Below are 7,763 nucleotides of genomic sequence, written 5' to 3'. Positions count from 1 at the left end.
TACATATTTGGAGGAATTTAATCTCCTGACCTAACAGAATTAGAAATTCCAAGAGACTCAAGTTCATAAACAGATGAAACTTTAGGATGAGAATATATTAATATCATGCTTGAACTGCTAACTTTGTAATATTTACAAATGAAATTTCCATTTCTCAAATATTTTTAGAAGGTGTTGGGTCAAAGAGATTAAAGTCAGATGTACCCCCATACTAAGTCAACACAGATGGCTGTAAATATTCAGAAAATTGAGCTTATCAGGAAACAACAGTTGGCTACATTATAAATTTGTGAAAAAAAAAGATAATTAAGAGGACAAGACACATTTTTACTGGTAACATTAATACAGATTTTTTTTCTTGAAACAATGCGAAACAAAGCTAGCCTGGTGTTCTAAGATGTGCTTTTTCAGATACTCTGGTAAGAGAGAAATCACTATAACCTTGTTTAAAGTTACCCTTTATTTGAAAGAAAATTTTGAATTTAGGAAAGAAGTGGCAAACATATTTTAAAAAATATTGACTGTCATAAATTGTTTATTAGGTTAAGAATTTTAATTTACTTACATTAGCAGTAACAGTGGAGCTGGAGGGTACTGCGTCTTCTCCAAGCTGCCTCATGTGGAACTTGTGACCCTTTCCAAGGCCACGCCTCTTGGGGCCTACAGGTCAATTCTTGAATCTCCCTGTGCTTGAGAGCTAGTTTGCTGATCCAGTGAGTGTCGGGATTTCTTCTGACAGCTTTATGTAATGGATCAATGGGGATAACCTCAAAGAATTCGTACGTGGGATCTTCACCAATCCAGTAAAAATTCAGGACTCTCAGAGCCCCATGGTGGCATCCAGCTTATTCCTAGGCAAGAGTGAAGACTTGGGGCAAACTTTAGCTGGTTAACACCATGATGGACAGGCTTGCCATAGGTCGCACCTTTAGGAACTTGGCATTTGTAGTCACCGCAGTGCATGTGAATCCGATACATGACATAACCTTGCTTGGCGTTGTATCCCAGTCTGGGGGCTTTAGCACGTCAGGCTGAATGGGGTACCCTGTAGAGCGCAGAGTAACTGGCAGTACTGAGAATAATGCGCATTACATCAGACTGTGTCTTTCTCCATAGCTCCAGGATGTACGTGTAAGCGCCCATCTTGGTTGACCTTTGAGTGAAATGGCTGCTGCCAGATGGAAAGGAAAAGAGCTTTCTTCCACAATCCCTTTTGGGCGCCTCTTAATTTTTTTTTTTTCTAAGTACTAAATAGAATAGTTCTCAATGTTTTACCCCAAGAATCCCTTTATTATTGAAGGATCACCTAAAACTTAGTTTATTCAGGTTTTTAATCAAGAGTTTTTAATTAGCTTTTAACAAACTTGAAATCATGTATTTTCAGGAAAAATACTTTTGAAAAGCTTTTTTAAACCTATACATTTTTATTTGAGGAGGTACGTTTAATTTTTTTTATACCAAAAATAGGTGGATAAATATTATTAACTTTGCCAGGGGTTCCTGGCCTCAGGCTAGGAATTACAGAGGTCTATGTGCCAGACACTTGTATATACACATACAAAAGTGTATAGTACATGGTTGAGAATAAAAGATAAGTTGTGATGAACAATGGGTGTTGTATGTAAGTGATTAATCACTGAATTCTACTCCTGAAAACAAATTGCACTGTATATTAACTAAAATTTAAATTTAAAAAAATAACTGGAAAAAAAGATAATTAATACATAGTCTCTAACTATACAAAAGAAAATAATGCATGTCTTACATGGGATTATAAAGCAGAAAGGCACACCCAATGAGATACAAATCACTAAACTGCAAGGGAGATTAACAAAGTGGGGTAATAGAGATAAAAAAAAATACTGGGCTCTGGAAACTAGGGAAAGGAGGTTTCACAGATGAGGAAGCAGCTAAACTAGAGGGGATTGACGATTTCAATGGGTGTGTTGCAAAGGATTCGTTAAAGCTGGAGGAAAAAAAGCACCAAGTCAGAGAAGCAGGCCATTTAAAATATGATGGAGTGCTTATTTTGGGTAAAAGAATGTCTATTGAGACTATAAAACAGAAATGAAAATGTCATCCAACTAAACCCAGAAAGAATGCAGTTCTATATTTCTCAATATCAACTTAATGTAGAATTTGGGCTGGACTACAGAAATAACAAGAGAGTAACTGTTTTCCCAAACACTAAGACTTGACATGATTTTGTTGATGTTAATTAGCCAAGGGATTGTCCTGCTGTCCACCACCCACCGCAAGAGTCCCTTGCAATCAATGCCACACTTAGCAAGAATCTTCCTTAATGGATATTGTCTCTGCCCAAAACAAACTACAGATCTTCCTCAACTTATTATGGGGTTATTTCCTGATAAGCCTATCCTATGTTGAAAATATCTTAAGTTGAAAATGCATTTAATACACTTAACCTACAGAGCACCATCACTTAGCTTGGCCTACCTTAAAAGTGCTCAGATTTGTTAGCCTACAGTGGGGCAGAATCCTCTAACACGAGCTTATTTTATAATAAAGTGTGGATTATCTCATGTAATTTATTGAATACTGTATTGTAAGTGAAAAACAGAATAGTTGTAAGTTCACCAGTTGATTGTCCCTGGGATCACATGGCTGACTGGGAGGCTGCCTAGCATCACGACAGTATCGCAATGCCTATCAGTAGCCCAGAAAAAGATCCAAATTCAAAATATGAAGTGCAGTTGCTACTGAATGTAATCGCTTCTGCACCACAATAAAAAAAAAAAAAAAAAAAAAAAAAAAAAAAATCATTAGGTCAAACGGTTGTGATCGCCTGTAAAACAAAAACAATATGAAACAAAACAAACACAAATCCAAAACAAAACTAAGAGACCATCACAGCAAGCTTTGACCCTGCATGGTTGACCTGTGCCCCAACATATTTCCTCTCCTACTCCCTCCACATTAAACACCACGCAAACAGTAAAATAAAAGTCCACATCAACCTAAAAATCTTACTGGAATACTGCCGTGTAACTAGATGTTGTCATCTTCCTCCTCCAGCTACTAAACATTCTCACTCATTAAGCTAGGGAATCATTACAATTATTATTGTTTTAGATTTCAAAGGTAGTTCAAAGTCCCAGAACAAACACAACGAAATTACATATTCTTCTTCGTCATCACTGAGGATTAATTATCCCAAGGCCTACCGTCTAAATCCCCATTTCCTGATTCTAAGACTAGTGTAATGTTCTACCTCACATCATACAATTTAACAACTGACAATATACACAAAGACATTAAAAGTCCCACAAAAGTCAAAAGTAAAACAAAAAACAAAAAACACGCAAAAACATCTGTACGTGGCATCACACAGGCTAAACTTAGCTAAAGACACAAAAATTTACTAGTTTTACTAAAACTATGGGCGTCTTAGGAAGTACTTGAGAAATTATCGGTTTACTAAAATAGGATACAAATTTCAGGTGGGAGCAGAACACTAAAACCACGTTATACTCTGACAGAAGCCTTAGCCCTGCATACCCCTTGCCCGGCTTCCTGCCTTGCGGTCCTTCTGGTTTCAGCTCCAACTTCAGTTGCTCTGGGAAACCTTTCTCACCCACTCGCTTCCGCTCAGCACAGCAATTAAAATACATGCCCTTCTACTCAGGCCATTTTGTCAGCTAGCTTGTTAGCCTTTTCCAAATTGTGAGCTCTGGAATGAATAAGTCCCACGCCATCCGAAGGTCAGGCAGAACCCCGATTAAGAAGCAGAACGTCCGCAGCCCTTCAGGCTACACCAATCGGAGCCTCGGCGGGAGGCGGCACGTGCCCACTTCTCGCGAGAGCAGATACCAGGCTCCAGCTCGCAATGCGCATGCGGAGTTGGGAATGCGGACCTGGAGACCAAAAACTACTTATCCCAGAATTCTGTGGGCATGCATCCTCCTTATCCAGGACTATGTTTCCAAGAAAGCCCTGCAGGATCTCAGTCCGTGTTGGGAAGCTTTTCTCTCATCAGAATGCAAAAGGCAGGATTAACCCGGATGTTTCCTTATGCTGCCGAAGCTGAGACAATCCCTAGTTTTCCCGGGATGGTGTCAGCGAAGCCTCTCGTTTAGACTTGTCATAGTTTGTTAGACCATGATGTCGTTAGAAGTTCAGAGAAATCGAGATTTTGCAAGGAGAAGAAGAAGCAGGGAGACAGCTGCGCCCGACCCAGCCTTGTGCCAAGCAAGGGCAGATGGCTGAGGATGCCCAGATCGTCTTCAACTCACACTGGCCAGGATGGTGTCTTGGTCCCCAGAAGCCCTAATGTTCTGGGAGTCACACTGTGGTGGCCACCAGGCTTCAGCTCCCGAAGTCTTCGTAGGGGCAGTGGAGTCGTTACTGTTCTCAGTATCAATCTGCAGGGAAACGACCTAACGGGGCTCCAGACCTCCCTTCTCCCTTGCTCCTAATCTTCAATTCTACTGTGTTTCTGCTTCAGAGACTCAACTCTGCAAGTCTGCAAGGATCCACATCCCCCACCCTGCTTCTCCCATCCCCTAGTCCCTAAATCTTCAGCCTCTACCCTCCAACAGTTTCTTACTTTCTTTCAGACCCTACAATCGCGTGCTTTTTGTTAGTATTGTGGCATCATTCATTGTTCCCTCATATTGAGAATGCCACATCTCTAGTGCCCCATTAGTGCTGAGACTCTAGGTTAGCCAGGGGCTTTCAGAAACCTGCCTGGAGAAAATAGTTCTGTATTTGGGCTTCAGTGTCCCTACTTGAAGCCCCATATGAAGCCTCTTGGATTCAGGACACAGAGAAGAGATATGTCAAGATGAATCACCTCCTACTGATGATGGCAATACCTTTCATTGGGTATGGAGACAGTTATTGCCTTAACCAGAGGGCCCAGTCAGTCAGACTTTCCTAGCCAGGAGTGTAACCTTTTCCTTCTACCCCACAGAAGAAGTAAAAACCCTAGGCCTCATTACTCCTCTCCAGGTACTTCTGGCTCGGGTCAGTTATGTGACTGTGTTTGGCAATTGCAGGAATCAAGGTCATGCTTGGGAGCTAGAAATAGAACCCGGAAGCTATTGATGCACAGGGTGGTGCTGTTACTGGGAGGTTATGAAGACATTGCTGCTCTGGGGGAGGACGCCCTTGAGAGGAAGGGGAAGTTAGAGGACCAGTTACATTTCAGTTTCACGGCTATCAATGATTCTTGTGTGATCTTGATTAGCTTACATCCTAGACCTAAATTTCCCTTTCTAGATATACGTATAAATGGTAAAGGGGCATAGAAGTGGAGGATAGTCCTCCTTGACACCTTTTCACTGCGTTAAAGGCATTCTTACCAGGCAAGAAAAGTAGATTATTTTTAGGTTCTAATCACACCACCAGAGGGCACTATCGACTGTCTGAAGAGCAATTTAGTTTACAACTTCATCAGCCCTGTTATGTTGTCATAGTTTTTACACACATTACATAGAAAAATGAAACAATGTCCCAGTAATGTCATTAATTTATTTAGCACCAACATCAGAAGGAAAACCAGTCTGTTAAACCAGAGGTTCCCAACCTTGTCTCATATTGGAATCTTTAAGAGCTACTGATGCCTGGCCCCTGTCTCCAAACATTCCGATTTCATTTTGCTAAGGGGTGCAATGTGAGCTTCGGTATTTTAAAAAGCTCCCCAGTGATTCTAATGTGCGGCAAGATTTGGGAAAGGCAGCAAGTCCTCTGCTCAGTTTTAATAAAGGAGTGTGAACCTGATCTAAACGTTACATGTTATCAACTTCATAAGAGAAAAGCAGGAGTCCTTAGGGAAGCAATTCCAGGAATGCACTTGATGCAGTTCCAACTGGAAGCAATGATAGCCTCTCTGTGCTGTTTAGTGTTCCCAAGAACAAGAGCCTTACTGGAGTGACTAGAGAATTAGGTTGAAAGATGATAATAATAGCAGCTTTCATTTATTAAGCTTTTATAATGTGCCAAATATATCTTACCCTTAACAGGTTTTAGCTCATTTAGAATAAAATAAAAGAATAAAAGGCTAGAAGCTATCATTATTTCCACTTTACACATGCAGAAACAGGTACAGAATGGCTGAATAATTTGCCACAATCACACAATACGGCTAGCAAAGCCTGGGTTCAAATCCAGATAGTCTTGTCTCCTGGAGCACAAACTCTTTTTTTTTTAATGTTTATTTATTTATTTTTGAGAGAAAGAGCACAAGCAGGGGAGGGGCAGAGAGAGACAGAGGGAGACACAGAATCTGAAGCAGACTCCAGGCTCCGAGCTGTCAGCGCAGAGTTGGTTGCAGGGCTTGAACTGATGAACTGTGAGATCATGACCTGATCCAAAGTTGGATGTTTAACTGACTGAGCTGCCCAGGCACCCCTCACAAACTCTTAATCACCGTGCTATTCTATTTCCTAATCCACAAATAGTGAATTTTTTCCTTTTCTCCCCACTTGGTCTATGTATTTAGTTTTCACATCCTTTTTTGTCCCTCCTTCATTCTCTACTCATCTCCAAGGCCTACATGTATGGCCGTTGTTCATTTTCAGATTACTCAAGTTTCTAGCACTGTATATATAACACTCTGGGAAGATACAAGGCTATACATTTTCTCACTATGTGGCAGGCCCTTCACTAAAAACTTTATGTGTATTATCTCATATGAGGCTTACAATAGCAGTTTTAAAGTTGAAGAAACAGGCTGGGTGAGGTGACGTAACTTTTTCAGCTGATATGACTTGGTTTCAAGCTGTTTACCCCGGCATTTCCATCTGTCTTACGAGTCCCAGTAAGTATTTATCAAAAAGGGGAAAAAAGGGAGGAAAGGAAGAAAAGAAAGGAAAGAAAAAGGAAAGGGGGAAGATAGAAAGAAAAGAGGGAAGAGCTTTTCTCTGTTAAAGATATTATGAATATTCTAGAACAGGTCCATATTCCCTTAGTCTGAGCCTGAGTGAGGAGATGGTTTTCCTGATGTCATTCCACCAGGATGGAATTCTGAAGCACCATTATGTGAGATTTGCCTTTGGCTTAGGCTGGTATCTTCTTCTGGGTATTTATCTTGTGTCCCCCACTAAGGAGCAAGTTCTGTGTCTCCCACTCCCTCACTTCACTCAGCATGTTGGCTTATATGTAGTAGCAAAGAATCATCAGGTGCTTTTTAGATATGGATGATACCTCATCTTGCTCATTCCCCTTGTTCTACAGATGTGGAAACTCAGGTCTAGGGAGATTGTTGGCACCAAGACCACGGTTATTGTAAAGCTGGCATTAGAATTGACTATCAGCTGGCGGCACCTGGGTGGCTCAGTTGATTGAGCATCCAGCTCCTGATTTTGGCTCAGGTCATGATCCCAGAGTTGAGGGATTGAGCCCCAGCCGGGCTCTGCTCTCAGTGTGGAGCCTGCTTAAGATTCTCTCTCCTTCTGCCTCTCTCCCTCTGCCCCTTTCCCCCACTCTCTCTCTCTAAAAAAAATAATAAAATAAAGAAAAAATAGAATTGACTATCAGCTGAATGCTCTTGGCACTCTTCCAAACTCAATAAAAAATATTTGTTGAGGGGCGCCTGGGTGGCGCAGTCGGTTGAGCGTCGGACTTCAGCCAGGTCACGATCTCGCGGTCCGTGAGTTCGAGCCCCGCGTTGGGCTCTGGGCTGACGGCTCGGAGCCTGGAGCCTGTTTCCGATTCTGTGTCTCCCTCTCTCTCTGCCCCTCCCCCGTTCATGCTCTGTCTCTCTCTGTCCCAAAAATAAATAAAAAACGTTGAAAAAAAAA

The 7,763-nt window shown here is 41.5% G+C and overlaps 1 pseudogene; it reads right to left on the bottom strand.

The window, feature by feature from the left end:
* On the bottom strand, positions 1–7,763 carry LOC125921945 (60S ribosomal protein L15-like; annotated as a pseudogene).

Source organism: Panthera uncia, chromosome C2 (assembly GCF_023721935.1).
Source record: "Panthera uncia isolate 11264 chromosome C2, Puncia_PCG_1.0, whole genome shotgun sequence".
NCBI classification, from domain to species: domain Eukaryota; kingdom Metazoa; phylum Chordata; class Mammalia; order Carnivora; family Felidae; genus Panthera; species Panthera uncia.
This window is presented reverse-complemented; position numbering and strand designations above follow the sequence as displayed.